This window comes from Pyrus communis, chromosome 1 (genome assembly GCF_041283825.1).
Source record: "Pyrus communis isolate YQ-2024b chromosome 1, ASM4128382v1, whole genome shotgun sequence".
NCBI classification, from domain to species: domain Eukaryota; kingdom Viridiplantae; phylum Streptophyta; class Magnoliopsida; order Rosales; family Rosaceae; genus Pyrus; species Pyrus communis.
In genome coordinates, this window is record NC_142565.1 from 24,240,494 (window position 1) to 24,251,266 (window position 10,773).

General features: G+C 35.8%; 1 long non-coding RNA gene across 2 annotated transcripts; it reads left to right on the plus strand.

Moving 5' to 3' along the window:
• Positions 1-623: 623 nt before the first annotated feature.
• LOC148699410 (uncharacterized) lies at positions 624-2,678 on the plus strand. Of its 2 annotated transcripts, none has more exons than XR_015956544.1 (3): positions 624-908; positions 1,022-1,164; positions 2,465-2,678. It is a non-coding gene; the product is annotated as an uncharacterized LOC148699410 (long non-coding RNA). The 2 variants fall into 2 exon arrangements; XR_015956514.1 differs by lacking the exon at positions 2,465-2,678 and adding an exon at positions 1,651-1,726.
• The last annotated feature ends 8,095 nt before the right edge of the window (positions 2,679-10,773 follow it).

The following is a 10,773-nucleotide window of genomic DNA, read 5'->3' on the forward strand; positions in this document are numbered from 1 at the left end:
CAAATACACAACATCACAAAAATTTGAAACAAATATGGGAATAAATAAGAAAAATGAAAGGAAAAATCTGAAATTATATAGCCCAAGCACAAAAAGCTTGGAAGCCTACACACAAAAGCACCAAAAAACTGCAGCCACACTCAAAATCCGAACGCAGGAACAAAAATTAAAAATGTATAGAAAACGGATGTACAAATGGAACAGGATCCCAAAATATATAAATTTTGTTTAACAAAAGATATTGTGACATCCCGTCCCAAAATTTAATGTATTTTATTTCGGGTAGAAATGAAATTTCTAAAATGCCACGTAAGCTTTCCACATGGACCTTAATTTTCCTTTTATTTTCCCACTCTTCTTTTACTATTTCTGAATAGTACTTATTTTATGAACACACGTGGCCGCAGCCAAAATTCAATTCGAAATTATAACGAACAAGTTACGTTCGAAACAATGTAAATTTACCTGAGACAAAGCCTAACTTTATCTAGCAGCACACACCACAGCATGGGTTCTTTTTGGAACAGGAAATTAGCCTTTAAAGGCCTGCACTTGTTTCTGATGGGAATTCAAAGGAATGCAAGTGGAAATAAAAAAATTATTTGTTTGGGTTTTAAAACCCCTCATTTGTCTTATCAAATCACACATCAATTCTCACTACACTCTCCTTTCTCTCCCACTTACATCCGGCCCTTCCTCTCTCTCCCATATTTTCCTTTTTTCTGAAACCTTCTCTCTCTCTCTCTCTCTCTCTCTCTCTCTCTCTCTCTCTCTCTCTCTCTCCAACTCTACCCTGTGGGCTCTCATCCTCCTTGGAACTCAAGGAACCCAACCATGGCTTTGCATGTGGCATCGATGCATGATGCGAGGTCCTACCATTGAGCTTGAGCTCTCAACCTCAAACCCAGGTGATGTTTCTATCAATATATTGTGTTCTTGAGATTTAAATCCTGTTGTGTTGCAATTTTTGTGGTATAATTTGAGAGCTTAATTCCTTGCATGCATCCTGTTCTTTTTCCAGATTCCAACAAAGGAAAATCGATGAACTCCGACGAGTTCGAGGTCCAATTCCTGGTGAAATCTTCTGCATTTCGCCTGGATTTTCCGATGAACTCGAGCTGCCATTTTGTGACAATCTCTGACCAACTTTTGGCCTTCAAATAGGTATAATCTTATTCCTCTCCTCCTAGGCTTCGTTTTGATATATTATGGGCAAAATTTGAATGTAAAATGACTCCAAACGGAGCATTCGAATTTTCCCTAGATTTTCCGACGAAAATCTGCAACAAATCAGGAAAAAAAAATAAAAAAATACCCAAACCCATAACCTGGATCCATTTCTGAAAATAGAAACGAATATTCTCTTGGAATATTCTATTGACTCCCAGTTAACTTTAATAGAATATTCCTTCTGAGGGGGGAATATTCCGTTAAAGTTAACTGTTATTGACCAAAGTTGACTTTTTTTTGAAAATTTTCCTGAGACCGTTCTAAAGTTTTCCGATGCGCTGACTTCATTTCCGCACTCCATTTTTCCAAATTCAAAACCAATTGTCTCCAAATTCCATTTTTGAGCAAACTAAGGGGAAATAAGGTGTTTTGCATCAATTATTATTAGTTTAATGATTAGTATAGTAATTTCCCTTATAGGAGAAGACCACCAAGAGGAGTACCACGGGCAGAATAGGTTGGGTGACTATGACCCTGCGACATACCGGTGAGTGGGTCTTTTGGTTTTAAATATATATATATATATATATATATATATATATATATATATATATATATGAATGTATGTGATTTTTTGCATAACTGTTTCTTTACATAATTGATGTGACATGTCATGTTTATCTTCTTATTAGAATTTCTGCACTTTATATTTTTATTACTTGTGAGTATAAAATGTGGCATGACATCTTTATTTATTATATCTGCTCATTGTTACATGTGTGCATAGTGTTTACTAGTTAGTTGTACTGTCCTAGGGCAAGGACTAGCTTCACGTGTATGTTCACATGCACCATTTGCGTTTGCTTTGGATCTAGAGTTAGGTGTCAGCATGTCCCTTTGTTGTTTGGACTCGTATGTAATGCACGCAATGCTATCTGCACGTGATGTAGTACTAGAACGTAAAATCTACACCTAGCCTGTTCATGCAACTACTCTCTGTATGACTTGTGTGCCTACATAGATAATGAGCAGTGATTTCCATGGCAGTGAATTTTTGATGATTTTCATAACTGTGATTTTATGACAGCTATTTGAGTTTTGATGATGAGATCTTTCATAGTAGCACCCTATATCCTTTAACTCATTTGTGCTGCAGGATTCCCTACTACCTATTATTATATTATTACTTTGAGAAATCATATACTTGTCTTACATCAAGGGGTTACACATTTCCAAAAAGGTTTTACAAAACTTTATTTTGTAGGCCCACTCATCCTTTTTTTCACCCCTCCAGGACATATAGATTGAGCTCGTGAGAGTACAAGATTTCAGTGGAAGTAGCTGAGTGTTCTTCGGACAAAGTAGGTTGCTTATGTATTAAATAATCATCCTTTACGAATGAGACAACTTTTATCTTTCTGCACTGTGCTATGAACTACGTTTTGTAATAAGGGTTATCAGCCAATCACATTGTGCACTCTGGTTTATTTATTTAAAGTTTAAACTTATCCTCACTTTTACACATCAACCTCACTTTATGGTTTCGCCACCCTCCGGGTGTCGGCTAGCACATCACGATTCGGATGGACACGTAGACATTCCGGATCTTGGTGTGTCAGATATAATATGAAAAATAGAAATTGTATACCTTAATAAGAAAGGGCTTCCAATGTTGTATGCAAAAACCCCAACTTTTCCTGAATATAAAAATCAAACCAAATCCGGCAACCAAACAGAAATCACAACCCCCCCACCCCCAAAAATAAAAAAATCCGCCACATTGAGAGACAGAAAAATGTTTTTGTTGCCCACCCTACATCAAAGGTGAGAATGAACTTCTCAACCAACACAAAGAACTCAGTAGATGCTGATGAATGAGTTTCCAAGTTTTTCAGTGCCAAATTAGACCAACATGCTTAAAAAAAGAACTAATACTTGTAAGGCCGGAGACTGCTTTCAAGGCCTTTTGCTTTTCTTTGTCGTGATGTAAATCCAATTTCTGCACCACCTTTAGCAGAAAGAAAACAATTTCCGAGTAACAAATTGTTTTGGGAGAGAAAATGGAAATTCATTAATACGCATGCAAAGACCTAAATTCCAAACAAATCCATTGTGCTTCCAACGCAGAGGGCATTGTTCTTGAGAAAGTGCAAGTGAACTTTAGCTAAATGTCTTTTCCATTAAAAATCCTAACCCATCCATTTTAGTTAAAACTTTCAATTTTCATTATGTTTACATTAGTATGGTTCATTTACCTTAACAGAAAAAACACTTTCCCACTCGGACAATAATATATAAAAGTATGCATTAGGTATCTGTTGCAACATTTTGGAACATGACCTATGAGGATTGTTTGAACCCATGCAAAATCTTCATTTATATTCTTCCTGGATCGTTTCAAATTAAACTATTTCTCTCTGTCTCTGTTTTTGTAAGGCATGCATATGCACGCATGATAGGAGCATATTCATGCGACTTAAATGGCATGTTCTCGTACATTTACGTTATGTTTCTTTAGTTATTTTAGTCCTTTATGCTTCTTTTGTGTGTTTTCAGGATCATAAGATGTGTTTGTCGAAAGGATGCATTTTGGAGTAGTTTGGGGCATTAAATGGATTGCATATGCTTAACGCCAAGTAGATGGACGAAATTGAAGACCAAATTATCATCACCACCTATCATACAATTATACACTTATCATCACCACCTATCATACAATTATACACTTATCATCACCACATATCATTCATTTATCACTTATCATAACCACATATCATACACTTATCATAACAACATATCATACACTTATCATAACAACATATTATTCACTTATCACTTATCATAATCATTCACTTATCACTTATCATAATCATTCACTTATTCTTTCATCATTCAACCACCAATTCAACACATGCATCTTCAAACATATCAACCCTACATGCACATTCATCATCATTCACTCTAGTTTTAATTCACATGCAAACACATGCATTTCCAACACCAAACACCTTATGCCGTGCACTCCCCTCCACATTCCAGCTTTCCTTCTCTTTGCAGCCACACTTCCACATGCATTCCCTCTTTTCCTAGCTGTTTTTCCATCATTATTTCAACCTAACATTCACCCACATGCACCCTTTAAACAAACCCAAACATGCAGCCACAAAAACTACACCCTTTGCCGTGCAAAACATCTCCATTTCAGCACACTCCACATGCAATTCCAGCTTTCCAACCTAGACACATTCACATGCATTCACTCATAATCATTCACTAACATTGCAGCCACATTTCCACCCACCTCCTAGCTGTCATGTTCCCTCTTATTTACCTATAAATAAGCATCCATTGCAGCCACAATTCATTCATTCCATTCACAACACAACACACAACACAAACACCAACCCTTGCCGTGCATATCCTTCCATTTCTGTGCAGTTTTTCTCCTCCATTGCAGCCACTATCCAACCACTTCCCATCCCTCCAAAACACTTCACATAATCCCCAAAGCTCACCTTAGACCTTATGCTACAACAACGAGGAAGAGAAGAATGCCTAAACGTTCATACAATTCAAGTTTGAGTTGTTGGAATGTTTAGGTGATTCTTTGATTTCAATGTTTCATTTTAATTCTCTTTGTTTTGTACGTATGAGGAATGGAAGAGAAGAGTGCCTAAACGTTCATACAATTCAAGTTTGAGTTGTTCGAATGTTTAGGTGTTTCTTTGATTTCAAAGTTATGAGGAACTAAACCCCCTTTAGCTAGGGGGTGATTCGAAACTATGTTTATATTTGCAATATGAATTGATTAACTTTCGTTGGAATTTCATAAGTTGTGGATTCAATTTGTTTAACCGTTTGATTGATAACTTATTTATGTACGTTTATTAAGAATGCGCGCTTAATTTTCATGCATGAATATGACGCTAGAATATAAGTGAGTTTCACCTAATCGTTACGAACTTATATTCACAAGTAGTGGAGGTTGCTTATAAACAATCGCGTTAAATGAATTCTTGGCACGAGTTTCATGCTCATCATAGTAACGAATGCCTCGTCAACACTTATAGTTTTCATAATGCTTAATGATCTTTGATTGTATCTTTATTGTGCTGTTCACGTAAAGGACTTTTGGAGAATGTTGTGAATTGCGTTGCGCAAACCCATCCAATTCATTAACTTAAGGAAAACTTGACGGTTAATTTAAGCGGACCTAATTAACCCGGGGTGTTGAGTTTCATAATTTATCGAAAGACCAACTGAGAATCAATCTTGTATGCAAGTGTAACATGTGTGGAGAAGAACCCCTTGGCTATTCCATCATCCATATTTTCATCACATTCATATTTACGTTTATTCGTTTTATAATTTGCTTAGTTTATTAACTTGTTTTGTTATTTCAATTTTCGTCAAATCAAACTTCCCCCCCCCCCCCCCCCCCAATATTGTGTTAAGTCTTAGTCATTTGATTTGTTTTAAGTATTTTACGTTTGTTTAGTTTTGCATTCTTTAAGTTTAGTTTAATGTTGTAAACCTTATTTTACGTTGTTTAGTTTTGCATTCTTTGAGTCTAGTATAGTGTTTTATATTGTGTTTTTACGTTTTTGAGTCAAATCCAATTGATTAACAATCCCTCCTAATCCCCGGTCCAGAACGATCCCTACTTACATACTTACTACAATTGATAAAAAGAGAGTTTAATTTGTGTGCGTATAAATCTCGCATCAACGCACTGTGCCTAGATGTAAAATAAGATCTCTGTTTTTGTAAGACACGCACATGCACGCACTGTGCGTAGATGTAAAATAAGTATTTACATAATATATAGTAGTTGTTGACAACGCTATTTACATATAAAGAGTTGTTCAAACATTCAACAACTAAATCTCTTAATGTTTAGCTTAAACGAAGTAAACATATCCTCTACAAATACAGAGAACTTAATCGTACAACCCAAAATAAAACCAAAATGCTTGAAAACTTTCCTTCGTTTGCGGCATTTAAAAACCACAGAAAATGATCAATTGGGAGCTACATTAAAAGACAACGAAAAGAAGAAGAGGAGTAGAGATTCACGGTTCTTACCCACATTTGAGTCGTTTCTATCCCATGCAAAAAAAAAAAAAGACACAACTACTTTAATTAAAAAATGTAATAAACAGCAACCAGAAGGCTTTATGAATTCTTGCCAATTAAAGATTATTACCTGGCCTTGGCGAAACAAAGCCTTCACATTATCTTCCCAATCACGCAATGCAAAGTCTCTGTCCAACAATGCTCCTTCTAGGTCTCCTAATTTCAACCTGCAAGCCTGAACAGAAAACCCACCTATCAATCATGTGGATAAAGGGAAATGTATTTCTTTTTAGTTAATGATATTAAAATCAACGTACCACAAAAGAATACAGAATACTCATGAACATAATCAAGTTAGCCTTCAGAGAAGTATTAAAGCGAGGCCTGATTACTATATTCATAGTGTAAGAGCAACCAAAATAAGCTCTATAATAAACTAGCCAAGAACATAAGATTTAACTAACTAAATCACAATCATCACTCCAAATATTCTGTATATGCAAATACTGAAGCAATATCTGCAATACATACCAGCAAAACTGTTTGCCGAAGTCTTTCCCGTGTTGTCCTCCGCACTAGGAACCGTGAAGCATAAGCCTTCGCCCAATCCCCACGGCACAACTCCTGGCTTGGAACGGGCGGGTCAGAATAGAGCCACGACGGAGCCGACCCGATGAGACCGAACCAACGTTCCAACACTTTGATGTCCCCACTCGGGTTACAAGCTTGTGTTAATAAGCTAGACATGCATCGGCAGCAACACACTCATGTTCTTTAGGGCATTGATCAAGAAGAATAGTGCTAGACACCATTTCATAACTATGTTCAACAAATTAGGATTAAGAGCCATTAGAGAAATCTACACACAACCATCTCCTCTCTGCAAAACTCAATGCTCTCCAAGTTATAGGTAATTGGAACAATAAGAGCGTATTTTTGTGAGAGCAGGGGCTTGTGGTTTTTATACTACAACATCTGGATTACCCTATAATAATCCTACAAGGAATACAATACCAAATCCTTGTACAAGTATGAGTTCTATTCTCAAGCCAACAGTAGAGTTTCAATCCAAACCAAAGTTGAATTAACTCTTATAAACACATTAAGACCTCTTTATACCAATCTGAAATAACAATGATTATTACTAAACTGTGAGAATCACACTCATACTCTAACATTCTCCCACTTGAGTATGATTCACAATAGTAAATAATCATCTCAAATTCAAAATAAAGGTGATCACATAAGTCATTCATCAACACACTAGTACATAGACACAACCAGCTTACATAAACCAAAACAATGGATTTATAATTGCCTCTGCAACACAAAATACAGATTTAACTTACAAATCACAATGTCCAGTTCATGTTCATAGCAATGTATCTAAGCTCAAGAGTAAACCAAGATGTCTACTCCCACTCATATAGCCCAAAATAAAAAATACCAACATTCTTGACAGTAGGCTCTTAAAATTATTCATAATTGTATGAATAGCACAGTTATATCAATCAACAGTTTTATCATATCACCAAATCTTTTGGATAACAAAAACTTAACCTCACATACAACTTACCTATGCATTTTAAAGTATTGAACTTAAGAATCTTTTTTGTTACATCACAGAATTAACTCAAAAGTCACAACATACTTAATTTGCACTTTGTAATTATGTGAACCAATATAGCAAAACCAAACCAATTTGCTCCCACTTATCTAGGCCATACTTAACACAAACAAGTTAAGTATAAGTTAATATCAACTGTATTAACTATCAGTCATTGCAATACACTGAATGTCTTATCAATGTGATCAATTGCCGTAACCAATATGCAAACAGATTCCATGATCACATTCATCTAATTTGTATTTACAACAATGTGATTTTACTTGACTAGAACAAACACATAAATTGGTTTGCTCCCACTATATCAAGTTAAGTTTAGTTCCAGCAAATAGCACTAAACTTCTCATTACTTAAACAAATTAAGTAACATAAATAATTCAACCAATTGCTTCAATAATACCATAAACTGGTTTTTAAGCATCCATATGAATTATAATGGCTGGCCTAAATAGCCTTATGCTTACATTTGAATATATGATTCTCCCACTTAAGCATAAGCAGAATATACTGCACAACCGATAAAGAAACCGGAGATATGAACCAATTGGTTCCCGATTCCTTACCTATTGCATAATCTCAATTTAGTCATATACACCTAAACCATTATGCAAAACAGTCTATGTATCAAAAGATAGTCACAATCCATTCGGAAAAACTTATCTCACATAAACCCAAAATCACCAGTTTCAACAATGATCAAAATCAGAATAGCAAGCACAATATTTTTGCATTCAATTTGATCTTAACTAGTTCAATATCTAGTTCAATATCCATCGAGCAAGATCAACCAAAATTTGATAATGTCTGGATATATATCACAACAATATGTCTTGATTAAAACGAGATAATCAAGACCACTTATTTCATCTGGAGTACTCGAAGTTCATCTTCCTCCCTATTTGTGATTTCAACCAAAATATACTAGCGGAAGCATGCATCATGAAATCACAAATATACATATACAATAAGCATGCATCGATATATATATATATAATAAGATTAGTCGACAATAATCCAAATTAAAAATATTCATGCCTTTAATTCATTGTCAACACCATCATCAATTATATACAGATTCGTAAGCAAGTCCTTGGAGAAAATAATGATAGCCGCACATCATTAATCTTATGAATTTCCAATAAGATGACAAAATAATTATTTGCTTTCCGATTCATAATAGAATATATATTTTGTAAATGGCTAAAAGTTTATTGTCACAAGACTCATTATAGGCGGTCAATAAAACATCTACCTTATATATTCATCTGTTCATATATTTTCTTGTATGCATGCGTGCATCAATATGCAGAGAAACTTTTGCAAGTTCTATTTGATATAGATAAAACCGCATGCGCATAATTACAACGTCTATGCACGAATGCTATCTCCATACATATACAGATTTCATTCAAATATGCTATTATGTATAAATCACAAAGCAATTGGTATCCATTTTATATATGCATTTGTATTTGTTTCTATATAATACATGCCGACTTGCATATGATATGCAGTCAAATCCATTCCAACCCAAACTTGATATAAATCAAACCAATTGAAAATCAGGAATTGACAATACGATGTGCAAGTGCTGCTCCCCGCAATTAAATACATCGTGATTCCCGACATCTCACGTAAATCACAAGTTGGCATCTATAGGGATTTCGAGTATAATCATGACTTCACAATATATATATATATATATATATATATATATATATATATATATATATATATATAAACAAACAAGTATACTCGAAATAGCAAAAGTGACACACCCCGACCGAGATCAGGGCGTGCTGGCCGTCACTCGAAGGTGACGTAGCCATGTGCGCGTGCGGAAGCGATTAAGATATAGTAATATAAAAGTACTAATAATTAAAAACCTAATATCATACAAAGTACTAGTGTATGTGAGACACAATTCAGAGCAAGTCTACAGCAGTCGAAAAGGAAAGATACGACATATATACACCCGAAGGTGACCCTACAATGGTGAGTGTCTGTCAGAAATGCCGGGACGCCCTCTGGGATAAACCACCGAACTTGCTAGACCACTAGAACCTGGAGGGGCGCAAAAACAAAAGCGTGAGTGGGCAAAAACAAAAGCTCTTTGAAAACTCTTTAACAAAATACATTCTAACCCCTCACCGTAAAACCTGTATACTTCCCAGAAAATGAACATATATACATATGTATAGGTATGTCAATCATGCTCCACATATGCCATTCATGCTCGCAATATGCCATTCATGCTTGAGAATATGCCACAACAGAATCTCATAATCAAATATAAATACTCAAGCGTAATTCACATCAATAACATATAAACTGGCAGCCGGGAGTCACCTAACGTGACATGTACCGCTGCATATAGAGCTCCATTCTCAACTCAACATCTGAATCTGCACACGAGTCGGAACCACCTAACGTAGTCTGTCCAACAGGACTGGGTGTAATATATACGCTCTAGTGCTACGATCACGTGAAGACTGTGCGAATAATCGCGGGTCACCTACGAGTCGGAACCACCTAATGTAGTCTGTCCGACAAGGCTTGCACCTAACTTGGATCCAAGGCGAGCGTGTGGTGCGGGTGAACATCACGTGAAGGACTCTGCCCCTCTCTGGGCGGGAGCACTAACACCGGGGGTGCAGATTATGAGCTCTCTAAACATCTCAAATTACTATTGCATAACAACATGAATACCGCTTACCTGGCACTTACCTGTGCGTCCACAGCACCAAATACACATTTATATATATGTATGCCACTACTCATACATGCGATGATGCGTAAACAACATTCATATGATGCATGGCATAAAACAAATAACCTTTTCTATTTAATTTTCTGGGAATTAATATGTATATAGGTATATACGGAAAACAAAAGCCCAC